Raw genomic sequence first — 12,405 nt, 5'->3', positions numbered from 1 at the left:
CAAACCCAGCACTGTCCTTCTGTACACCCTGCTCCCCGAGCTGCCAAGGTCATGGTTTCTACCTCCCCAGAAGCCCCCCCGAGTCCTCAGCTCCGTCCCGGCAGTTTCATGGAGAAACCCGCTGCGTGCGAGTCCCATCCCCACTCTGCGGACCCAAGGGGCCCGAAAGCGCAAGGGCAAGGGCAGTGCCAGGGCCGGGCCTGCTGCAGCCTGCGCGGCACTGAGGGGAGCGCTGGGCAGCGGCCATGCCCAAGGCCCAGCGCCCCGAGCTGGCGCTGCCCTGCGCCGGGGCCGCTCGGCACCGACCGCCGGGGCCTGGGCTGCTGCCATAGCGACACTGGCGCCAGCGCTTTAAGGCGGGGCCGGAAGACCACGGGAGGCCGGAAGTGCTGCCTGCGGCGCTCTGCCCCGCGTCTCGGTGGGTTTCCGGTCGGGCGGCGCCTCGTGGCGGGCGCGGGGCCGCGGGTTCCGGGCAGCGCCGTGGGGGCACTGAGTGGTGAGAGCAGCGCTGAGGCGTCCGGGGCCTGTGTGTGTGGGTGCATTGGGGGCTGGGGCGCAGGGTGTGCGCGGCTGTGTGCTGGGGCGTGGAGCGTAATGGGGGATGAGGGACGGTGTGGGAGGTTGGGGGTCGCGGAGTCCGGGAGAGGCAAGGTGTGGGGACCACAGCGCTCGGGGTGCGCTTCGGGGGCAGGATGTGGGGCTGGGGTTATGGACGGGGCTGCGTTGGGTACGGGACAGAGGCGTACGGAGTGTAAGGGCGGCTAGGGTCCGGAGTGGGGTGGGGAGGGCTGGAGGAGACAGGGTACAGGGAGCCTGAAGCGCTGTGGGGTGTGCAAAGCGGGTTTGGGTGCACTGCGGCACTGTAGCGAGGCCCTGGGGAGCAGGGTATAGAGGTTGGGGTAGTGGAGGGATGTGCTCGGGGGAATTGGGACTGTGGGGCAGTGGGGGCTGCGGCAGTCGATGTGGGGTGTTGGAGTGCTGCGGGAGGTGCAAGGGGGGTTTAGGGGCCAGTGTCGGGGTGTACCGAAGGTGTGGGGGCAGTGTGCGGCGTGGAGTACAGGGAGGTGGCAGGAGAGCTGGAGTGTTGTGCAGGGGTCAGACCCGGCTTAGAGCTCCTCCGTGAGGAACGTGTTGGAGCTTGCACTGGGGATGCGAAGTGGGCAATATCAGAGAGCTGCTGGGGGTAGGTGGGGGCAGGGAGAGATCAGAGTGGCACAAGAAGTGGAATGGGTGCAGAGCAAGGAACGGGGCTGTGTGGGCAGAGCAGAGGAGCTCCATGGCCAGAGCAGGGCAGGCTTGCTCCTGGCCAAGAGCATGGTGGTGTCTGGACTGGATCTGTTTGGTTTGCTAGTGGATTTTCACAGAACTTTGTGCCTTTCAGGACTTCCTGCTGGGGTTCAGCCCGAGAGGAGCCCCAGCCCTGAATGTCGACTGTGAGTGGTTCCATTGGTGAGGTGAGCAAGATTCATTGGGCACGTCGCTCAGTCGGGGGCACAAGAGGTCTGTGGCCCACAGTGAACACAGGGCTGGGGAAGGGCTGCTGGGCAGTGGGGCCAACAGGCCCTGCCTCGTACCAGCCAGCCTCACCCGTGCCCAAGATCAACCCCCTGGCAGGCTCCATGCTGGGGCCTATCCTGTGCAGTAACAGGTGTGAGCATTCATGTAGCCTTTTGATGTTCATGTATAATACTGCATACAAGCTCCTTCCAAAGCCAAGGCAAAACAGCAATTCCTTTGTGTGCCGAATCTTCTGGGAATATTCTAGCACAATTACACTGGCAGATGTGGAAAGCAGAACTTAAGATATTTTGCACCTATGTTTTTCCATCTGTTCACTATTTGAATTCCCAGACTTTGTTCCCTGCATAGTAGGGAACACTGAGAGTATGGCTTCTTTACTTGAGCATGTTGTAAGTCTTTGCTGCAAGTTGTGTACTTTGTTCCCTTGTTAACTCCGTGAGTCTCTTTACTGCTTGGTTTGTCTCCTGCTGCTGGAAGTTCAGCCAGGGTCACAGCTGAGGCAAGCATGTGCTCCCACAAGGGCTGTGGAGAAGTCCTTTGCTGTGAACCTGGCACCAAACTCATCATTTGGCTTCAGACAAACATTCTTTGCCAAAATAAACAAAAGTGCTTTCCCTGCTTGTTGTTGAGTGATCTGGCTTAGAGCAGGGTCACCCCAGATGGTTTCTCTTGTGCACTTGAGGAGCTATCAGACAGTGGGAGGAAGAAGGTGCTCCTTAAACCAGCTTTGCCATCAGACTGTCTTTTGTGCCTGGCTGCAGCAGACCTGCCAGCAGTCAGCGAGTTCTCCCAGTGCAGTTTGGGATAAAATTAATTAATTGTTGCTGAAATGGGAGACCTTCCCTGCCCTCAGCCCCAGAAAAATGCTTTCTTGGCTCAACCTGGCCCGGGCCTGGGATTTGTCTGTCCTATCTGTAAGCAGATTTAACCCAATGAAGCAGCAAAAACAAATTGAGAAGAGAAAAATAAGTACCTACTCATCTGTCTGTCTGAGGATTTTCCTGTCAGCTAACTTCTAAACAGCAAAGTGATTTCTCAGTGTAATTTATATGCAACATAACCATTTGCAGGAGGGCTCTGGATCATGGGCTGCCTGTGGTAGCCTTGTGGGGTCTGACTTATGCAGGTTGAGCAGCTCTGATGCCAGTGCCAAGCTTTCTCTTGCAGCTTGCTTGCTGTGGCTGAACCTCTGGTTGTTTCTTTTCAGGTGGCTGGACCAGAAGATCGTTCTGCAGGATGGTGAGAGTGCTTTTTAGTTATATAGAAAGTAGTTTTACCTAACTGGATGCTAAACATGAATAAAATCCTGTTCTTAAAGTTGACTTTTCTTCTTTTTTTCATATTCAGTACTTGGTGTTGCATGTGAACAAGTGGTGAGACTTTTAACATGCTGTAAGGGAGCACACGGGCAGGTAGGTAGGTGTGAAAAACTATTTCTGCTCTGGCACTTGTCACCTGTGCCTAGGGCAGATGTGTAGTGCCCTCTGGATCTGCTTTGGGGATCTGTCTGCTCTCTGGACCTGTTTTGGGGATCTGCAGGGGTACATCAGTCTAATTCGGCAGTGCTGAAGGATGTGAGAGCTTCTCCTGGGTGTGCCAAGCTGCCATCCCCACTAGAGGGTGTGAAGCTCCACAGAATGGTTTGCTCTCTGAAGCTAGAGAACAAGGAGACTTCCTTTAAAGGGCCGTGCAGGCAGCAGGCCGTGGTGGGATTAGTTGTGTTGAAGATCCCAGCTCTGTGCGTTGGCAGTGGCCCAAGTTGCTCCTGCCTTATGTAACCATCAGCCGGGCTCCCTGTGCGCTCCACGTGATGGTGCTCAGCCTCAGCTGGTGAAATCATTCCCAAGCAAGTGTGTGTGTGCCCAGGGGAGGCAACTCTGCTGTAGGTTTGGTACAGTAGGTGCTGACCTGCAATGTAGGTACCTGGAAGAGGTTGCTTGGAGGATTAATTTGCATATGCCGTTGTTCCCTTCCACCCAGGCAGGGAAATGTGCCCTTGATAACAGCAAGTAGTTAACTTCTTGCCTGCATTGCAGAGCCTGGCTCCTGGGTTTCCTTTCACAGACAGAGGGAATGTCCACTTGGTCTGCAGCTCTCCCACACCAAGGCTGTGGCCATTGTGATCTGAAATGCTGTAGAGACAGGGGACTGCTGGAGAGAGGCCAGGGGAGGGCTATAAAGTGATGTGGGGGACTGGAACGTCTCTCTTATGAAAAAAGGAGCTGTTTAGCCTAGAGAAGAGCAGCCCCAGAGGGGATCTTCTCAATGCTCAGCAAGAGCTAAAGGGTAGAGTGCAAGAGGTTTGGGCCAGACTCTTGTCAGTGGTGCCCGGTGATAGGATGAGGTGCAAGGGGCACAAACTGGAACCCAGGAGGTTCCATCTGTAGATGAGAAAAAAATACTTTGAGAGTGACAAAGCATTGCTGGAGTCATCTCTGGAGATACTCAAAACCTACCAGGGTGCACTCCTGAGCAGCCTGCTGTGGGTGATGCTGCTTTAGCAGGGCAGTTGGACTGGGTGATCTCTGGAGCGCCCTTCCAGCCCCAACCATGCTGGGATTCTGCGAACCCCAGCTGCCTGCTGAGTTCTGTGTGTTCTTAGGAAGTGCTGCAGAGTTGCTCAGCTCTTGGTGGCCTAACTGGCTTCTTGGCCAAGTACAGGACTTCTTCCTCACTAAATTTTGCCTGTTAAGTGTCATGCTCAGACTGAATTCCTGAGCCGAACTGAGCCCAGCAGTGCTGGTTTGCTCCAGCACTTGAAGTGCTTGAGAAGGACCCAAAGGAGAGATGGTGAGTTCAGGATTGCTCCAGGTGGAGATGTTTGCTGGTACTGGTGTGGCCTGTGGATGCTTTAGAGCTTGATCTTTACATTCAAGAGGAGACTGGTTCTTGGCTGCCAGTAAGTGCTCTTAGCACAGGTGGCTGGGGGTCAGGGTGGAAGCTGGCTAGAAAGCAATGTGGAGGGAGGCTGCCAAAAGTGGGTGGTGCTCCTGGGGCTGAGGATTGTGAGTGCTAGAGGGTGGGGAGGTGACTACCTCCAGGAAGGGCAGCCTTGTAACAGCTTATCTGCCTTTGCTTTGTTTCCAAGGAAGTTTTACATCATTTTGACCTTGTGGCACAAATAACGTTGATGTTCTCTTTGAAAGTTTGAATTTGGAATGGGTCAGCAAGTTGCTGGCCTTTGGAAAAAAAGAAAAGAGAGGGGGGAAAAAAAAACATGTTCTTTTTACCCAGCTTCTCCTGGGGAATGCTGTGTCTTCATATGCTCATAGGCACATGACTGCCAAGCCTGGTCCTCAGCCTGTCCCCAAGTTTCTCTCAGAGGTCTTGCTCTGAAAACCGTCCAGTGTTTGAGGTTGTAAGTTGCACAAGTAGTGTCCCAGTAAAAGCCCTTTCAGGCTGACAGGTACAAGCAGGACACAGCCTCCACCAGCTGGGTGTGCTGAGGTCTCTGCTTAGCCAGCACGCAAAGCGGATTAGAGTCTGTAAACAGCCCTGGTCTGAGGAAAGCACAACCGCCGGGAGAAGTGGGTCAGTCGGGTGTGTGGGGCTGGGTAACCTGCAGGTCAGGCTGAAGGATCTGCCTTGTTTATCAGCTGGAATGACTCAAATTGCCTTGTGAAAGTGGCTCGTGCCTGTGTGGAGCAGGACGATGCAGTCCTTGTGGCTGCTCACCTGCTCTGGAGTCTCTGGTGGCCCCAGGAAGGTGAGTGTGCACCCACGCTTGCTTAGCACTTCCCTGCTCGGTTTTCCTACAGCCTGAAGATGCTGTGAGCCCCTTAAATAGCAACTGAGAATTGATTGTTAAGACAAAGACAGCAGGCAAAGACTAGTCAGGGCTGGATATGTTTTGAAGCCTGTGCTGTTTCACTTCTTTTGCCTACTAATGGAACAAAATTAATCCCTGCTGTGGTTAGCTCCAGGCTCTCCCAAAAGTAAAATGGTTTTAAACTCTGCGGTCAACGAGGTGTTGTGCCTCTCTCCCTTCCTGCTCTCTCTAGCCTGTGTGAAAGTGGAGAGTGGGCAGTGACAGCAGCTGGGCTGCTCTGCTCTGAGGATTTCACACATCCCCAGCAGGTCAGAACTGGCACTGAGTGAGTGGTTTGCCATTGGAATGGGCTGCTCAGGGAGGTGGTGGAGTCGTCATCCCTGGAGGTGTTCAAGAAGAGACCAGATGAGGCACTTAGTGCCATGGTCTAGTTGATTGGACAGGGCTGGGAGATAGGTTGGACTGGATGATCTTGGAGACCTCTTCCAACCTGGTTGATTCATTCTATGATTTGAAGGGTGGCCGTGAGCCTTCTAGGAGTTGCAGAGGGACCCAGGATGGGTGCTGGAGGGGATGGTGGGTGTCTCTGGGTGAGCCACACCCAAACACAGCCTGACCCAGAAGCAGTGCTTTGTCCTAGCTCTCCAAACACTGTTTTTCTTCTCTGATTGTGAAGGAGGTTGTGTGCAAAGTGCTTTGGTCACCACTGTGGTGTTTGTTCAAGCACAGCCTGAATTGGAGTGTGAGTAGCTGTTTGGGGGAGCCTCATCTGCCATTTGCACCCTGCTCGCTGCGACAAGCTGGAGCCTTCCACTTGTTTGTGCCGTTTGCAAGCTGTCCCTTCCTTCCTGGATAAGAGCAGCTTATCTCACAAGTACAGCAGTCCCCAGAGCTATGAGTTATCTGCTGGGACCTGCTCCCCACGCTGATGGTGAGCTGAGCGAGCATGCTTTGCTGGAGCGAGGCCTTTGCTTGCTGGAGGGAAGGTAGCTCCTTGGCAGGTCACAGAGCTGGTGTCCTGCCCTGGGGCAGTCTGGTGCTGTCCCTGCCCACCTTGTCTCTGGTAATCTGCAGCTACTGATTCTTCTCTGCCTCCCTCAGCCTTCTGGGAAACGGCTCCGTGGATGGGAACAGCTCTGATCCTTTGCGAGGGTGCGTGGGGAGGCTGCTGTGCTGCAGCACCTGACCTGTTCTCCCGGCCCCAGCCAGCTCTCCCCTACCTTCCTCTTGTGCTCTTGGGTCTCTGTTTCCCAGCACTGAGATTTCTCTGCTCAGCCCCCCCTGTGCCCTGCCATGGTTCCTCTGGAGACACAAGACAGGAGCTGCTCCAGTGGGAAGGGAGCTGCAGGGCTTAGGGTGCTCAGCTTGGGCTGGCTCTTCCTGCTCCTCACAGGGAGCTGACACAAGCCACCTGCCTGTCACAAAAGCATTTTATTGCTGCTAGGCTGGCCCGGAGAAGGTGCTGGTGGGCATTGAATGAGCTGAATCTCTGCCTTTTTGGCAGCGTCAAGCCCTTACATCAGCTCTGTGGATTGGGGAGCCACAGCCTTGGTGGTTCTGCCTGTCCTGGCCTGTACACAGCTTGTCAGTTCCTCCATTTCTGAGTGCTGAGGTCATGCTCTGCATCTCCTGTGGCTTTTTGGAAGAAGTTCTGCCCATTGTGTTTTTCGTGGGGAGACTGGGATCCATCCTGCAACATAAAGCCAGGGAATGGAGCACAGGCACTGCTTGCAATCTTCTCTCCTGCTTCTAACCACAGAACTGGTTTGAGGTTTTTTGTGACTTCTTAAGTTGCTTCTACTGCAGGGGAAAATTCTGCTGGACTCAAGGCCCTTGGTGCTGAAGGTGAGGTCAGTGAGCTCTGCCAGCCCAGCTGGCAGCATCTGGTCCCTGCTGAAGCTGCTAAGCACCACTGCCCAGGAGAGCAGGCAGCTCTGCAGTGACAGCAGCCAGATCTTTGGTACAAAAGCAGGTGAGTGTGCACTGAATGCAGAGTGGTGGCTGGGGCACCTGGGCTCTGGAAATACTGCCCTTTCCAACAGGCAGCTGATTCCTTTTCCCTGGCAGAAGAGTGACACCATGGCAGGACTGTGACACCATCACCATACATGAGGGTCAGAACTGGCACGGTAGCATCTGTGAGAAGTGACTTCTAGGAGAAGTAAAAGTTCAGGTCAGGCCTCTTGGACCAGAAAGCACCAAAACCTTGAAGCCCTTCAAACACTATAGTCAACCTATCGCTGCCACATCTGCTCTGTCCCCACCACTGCCACCTAGTCCTTACTTAAGCCACCACAGCCACCCTGTCACAGAATGAGAGGGGTTGGAAGGGACCTGTGGAGATCATCTAGTTCAAACTCCCTGCCAAAGCAGGTTCACTTAAATCAGATTGGACAGGATGGCATCAAGGTGGGTTTGGAATGACTTCAGAGATGCAGACTCCACCACCCCTCTGGGCAGACCATTCCAGTGCTCCATTACCTTCAGTATAAAGGAGTTCCTCATGCTTAGATGGAACTTCTGTGTTCAAGGTTGTGCCCATCACCTTGTGTCCTGTTGTGGGTACCACTGGAAAATTCTCTGGGACAGAAAAGAAAAATGATTTTAAAAGCCTCTCCACTGGCAAGTTCTGGTTGCAGGTGCAGTAAAACCATGTCACCTCTGCTGAGCTTGCAGGCACCAGTGATAGCAGACAGTGCCACACACAGCTCTGCCACCTACCAGCACTGCCTGACAAAAAGGTTTGGGCTTGATAGATCTGTATAACCTGCTGGGGCAGAGCAGCCACCTTCAGCTTCCTTCCAGACTAATCAGGATCTGCTAAATGGAAAAAGAGAAAATCAGTCTTGGAGAAGGTGGTGTGAACCTGTCAGGCTTCTCTCAGCAGAACAGAGTGCAAGGCTGATGGGTTTTGCCAGGCACTGCAGTGCTCTCTGCTTTCCATCCTTTGGAAATCACAGTATAGAGTTTGAAAGGGACCTCTGGAGATCACCTAGGCCAACCTCTCTGCCAAAGCAAGTTCACTTAGAGCAGGCTGGACAGGAATGTGTCCAGCTGGGTTTTGAAAGTTTCCAGAGAAGGAGATTCCCAAAATGTCCTCAGAACTGGAGGCTCAGCTCATAGAGTGCCCAAGGAAGGGGGCACAAGGCAGAGCCAGCCGTCTCCTCTGATTTTCCACATCAAATCAGGCTTCCAGGCTCAATAATTATTCTCTCTTCCATGTAAGGTCTAAGTGGGATGTTTTTATTGACAGGATGAAGTTTCTTCTCCTAAATAATGAATCCTGGTCTGGCCATCTCCTGTGTATCCCCAGGCTGAAAGATTAGCAGAACAAGGGGACACAGTCTCAAGTTGTGCCAGGGGAGGTCTAAGCTGTTAGGAGGAAGTTGTTGCCAGAGAGTGATTTGCATTGGAATGGGCTGCCCAGGGAGGTGGTGGAGTCACCATCCCTGGAGAGGTGTTCAAGAAAAGCTTGGATGAAGCACTTAGTGCCATGGTCTAGTTGATTGGACAGGGCTGGGTGCTAGGTTGGACTGGATGATCTTGGAGGTCTCTTCCAACCTGGTTCATTCCATGATTCTATGCTGCCTGGGAACAGCTTGAAACACGATGCTGGTTCTACTTGCAGACCTTGATGCCAAATTTAGTACTCTACAATTACAGCTCCTTCCTTTTTTAATTTAAAAGTTTTTGCCAAAAAAAAAAAATCATCTGAATTTGGCCTGGTTTGGTTTTTGGAGGTTTGTTTTATTTTTGATGTTGGAATTTTGGAAAAGAAAGCCTGGGGCTAACCCAAGAGGCCATACAAAGGGTGTGAAAGTAAAACCTGCAGCAAGGCAGCTTGGCTGGAATCTGTGTTGTGCCCTCAGCTGGGTTGTTTGGTTTTTAGCTGGCCCATGCACTCTGCTCTGGATATAAACTTTGTCTTGCAAGTTTGTCTTTACACCCAGCCTAAGAGAGAGGGATGAGGGGAAAGAGGTACCCAGGAATAGGGCATGAGTGAAAGTGCCCTTTTCCTGCCCATGGAGTGGAATGATGTCTGATGCCTCTCAAAATATCATAGAATGATTTAGGTTGGAAGGGACCTCAAAGATCATCTAGTTCCAACCCCCCTGCCATAGGTAGGGATGCCTCCCACTAGAACAGGTTGCTCAAGGCCTCATTCAACCTGGCCTTGAACACCCTCAGGGGGGCTGTGGATCACAGAATCACAGAATATGATCTTTGATCCACAACCCCCCTGGCCAACCTGTGCCAGTGTCTCACCACCCTACTGTAAAGAACTTCCTAACATCTAGTTTAAATCTCCCCTCTGCCAGTTGAAACCCATTGCTCCTCATCCTGTCATTACAAGACCTTATAAATAGTCCCTCCCCAGCCCTTCTGTAGGGCTCCTTCAGATACTGGAAGGCCACTCCAAGGTCCCCTCAAAGCCTTCTCTTCTCCAGGCTGCAGAGTCCCTGTGCTTATAGCTGGTCCTCAAAGCAGAGCCACTGTAGCCCTCTGAGCATCTTCATGGCCTCTTTGATACTTAACAGCATTTTTCCTCTGATGCAATGCAAAAGAGCAGTTGGTGCCTTTGGCCATGCATGGCAGCTTGGCTTGCTCTCATTTTACAGGTGGGAAAAGCAAGGTGTGGATGGCCTGGCCACTGGGTCTTTTTTGTGCAGGCACAAAGCAGCCATCTGCTCTTTCTGGTGCTCATCTCCTCCCAGAGATGCAGACCTGAGGTAGGGTGAAGGGAGGCAGCTCTGCAGAAACACACAAGGCAACAGGATCCAGCTCTGGGGTGGGGAGGCCATTGGGATCACAGTGCCCTGAGGCATCCTGCAAGGTTCTCCATCTAAGGATGTTGTTGCTAACTCTGTGACCTAGCTGAACAGGCACTGGTGTGGAGATATTCAGAACCTGCCTGGATGCATTCTTGTGAGATCCTGCTCTGGCAGGGAGGTTGGACTGGATGGCTCTTGGGATTTCTCCCAGGCCCTGACATTCTGTGATTCTGAGAATTAGCTCAAGGGCAAACACACACACTCCTAGTCTGAGTGAGTGGAGCCAGGGTGGCAGCTGGGCCATCCAGAGCAGGCTGGGAGAGAGAGGTGAAGCCTGTGGAGCTGTGTGGGGATGGTATTATTTTTAACTAGAGCAGGGTAGATTTAGATTAGACATTAGGAAGCTCTTTGCTATGAGGGTGGTGAGACACTGGAACAGGTTGCCCAGGGAAGTTGTGTATGCATCATCCCTGGAAGTGTTTAAAACCAGGCTGGATGAGGCTTTGAGCAACCTGGGCTAGTGGGAGGTGTCCCATAGCAGGGGAGTTGGAACTAGATAGATGATCTTTGAAGTCCCTTCAAACTCGACCCATTCTATGATTTTCTCTGCACTAGTGGTGTCTCTTTGGCCCTCTCCATGGGCCAAGCTTTTGCAGTGCCCTGAGGACAAAGGGCTGAGCAGAGGGCAAAGATTGCCAGGGTCCTGGTGGATATGCCACACTCTGTGTAGCAGCTGCGTCTAGCAGCCACAGCCTGATGTGCTTGTCCAAGCCCAGGAGTGATGATGGAAGGTAGGCTAGAGCCTGGCGGTGCCCTCTAGTACCAGATGCTGGTACAAAGCCAGCTGCAGAGCAGCAGCCAGGGTGGTGACCCAGCCAAGCAAATCCTTTGTCAGCTGAGCATGAAATGGGTATTTATGTGTGCAAGTCAAAACTAATGAGGAAGGAGGCAGAGCTGCTTGCATATACACCCATGTTTCTGTAGACAGACCCAATCCCGAGCACTGGGGTTGCCTGGGGAGGAAAGCAGACCCCATGAGAGAGGAACAGGTCCCATATGGGCAGGGGCTTGTGTCCTGGCTATGATGAACAGAGGCAAGGGGTGGGCAGGCAGTTGCCAAGGTGTGGCAAGAGAGTGAGCAGTAGGGAGAACTGCTCTGACCCCCCAGAGTACACCCTAGCAAGTGCCTTGCTTTGGAGGTGCCTTCTCCCTTTGCACTAAGCCTCCCATAGCCACAAGGACCCTTTTCTCCTCTGCCAGGTCAGTCCTCAAGAGCAGACCAGGAACCAGCACCATACAGGCACACACCAGGAGCTTGGCCATGCTCTGAGGTCACCTTCTGTTCTCCCCTCCTCTGTTCTTGCTTTGTGTTTAGGCTGGAAAAGCTCTGGTGTCTGTGTCTGGACCTTCAGCAGGGCCAGGAATGGGTTGATGCTGCCAGCATGTTACACAAGGCACTGAACTTTGCATTGTCAGAAGAGGAAATGTCTGTACTTTTGCCCTGATTTGTACAGGAACTGAGAGCATGGAGATAGGGGGTTGGGTAAACTGCCAGAGAACTGCCTGGTTTCCACCTTTTCCTTCCTCTCCACCACTCACTCAGCAGGCTCCAGCAGCTCTCTTAAAAGTGTAACACCTGGGACTAGTGCTAGCAACCACCAGTCCAGCCTAGATGCTTCCACTCAGCATCACTCTCAGCCTTTAGTGAAGGCTCACTTCTGCTAAGAGGCTGCTTTTAGCTGCTCCCTTGAGAGCTCTTTTCAGGCCTGACTGTAGTATTGGTTTTCCTTCAGCAACAGACCAAGTCCTGTGTTCACTGCACAGGCTGCAGGAAGGTCATATCCAGGTGTCTCACTGCTCTGACCTTGGGGAAGGAATGAATTGTTTGGGGTCTTAGTTCCCACTCGTGGTAGGAGTTGATTTTAGTCACTGTACTGTGATGATGAAGGGGATAAGCAAAAGAAAATTCGACCTTAAAAATACCTATTTTTTTAAAGCTGTAGCTAAGAAATCTGCCCTGGCTGCAAGTTGGACTTTGCAGCCAGAAGTGAACAGGCTTAATTTGAAAGCTATTTCTTAAATATTTTAAGAGCTGCCTGGAATAAACTGAATGCTTCCGAGTAGTGACCTAAATTCTACTTGCTGTAAATTTCATTAGAAAGTGGATTTGTGTGCCTGCCAGGAGCAGGCCACTTTGCAGCTTCATTGATCTGCCCAAACCATGTGTTGTGCAAGTGCCTTCCTCAGCAGATTTTTAAAGAGCTCTCTGCTGCTTGTTCCTACCCCCAAATGTGCCTTGTTTCTTTTCTATTCTCCTCTCTGCCTCTCTTTCTTTCTGGTGCA

The 12,405-nt window shown here is 52.6% G+C and overlaps 1 long non-coding RNA gene and 1 other non-coding gene across 2 annotated transcripts; both read left to right on the top strand.

The window, feature by feature from the left end:
- The first annotated feature begins 415 nt into the window (after positions 1-415).
- On the top strand, positions 416-2,838 carry LOC135179703 (uncharacterized). The gene is made up of 3 exons (XR_010304081.1): positions 416-496; positions 1,382-1,454; positions 2,729-2,838. It is a non-coding gene; the product is annotated as an uncharacterized LOC135179703 (long non-coding RNA).
- LOC135179818 (small Cajal body-specific RNA 16) lies at positions 1,522-1,701 on the top strand. Its single transcript, XR_010304133.1, has one exon. It is a non-coding gene; the product is annotated as a small Cajal body-specific RNA 16 (non-coding RNA).
- Positions 2,839-12,405: the final 9,567 nt, after the last annotated feature.

This window comes from Pogoniulus pusillus, chromosome 11 (assembly GCF_015220805.1).
Source record: "Pogoniulus pusillus isolate bPogPus1 chromosome 11, bPogPus1.pri, whole genome shotgun sequence".
Lineage (NCBI taxonomy): Eukaryota > Metazoa > Chordata > Aves > Piciformes > Lybiidae > Pogoniulus > Pogoniulus pusillus.
This window is presented reverse-complemented; position numbering and strand designations above follow the sequence as displayed.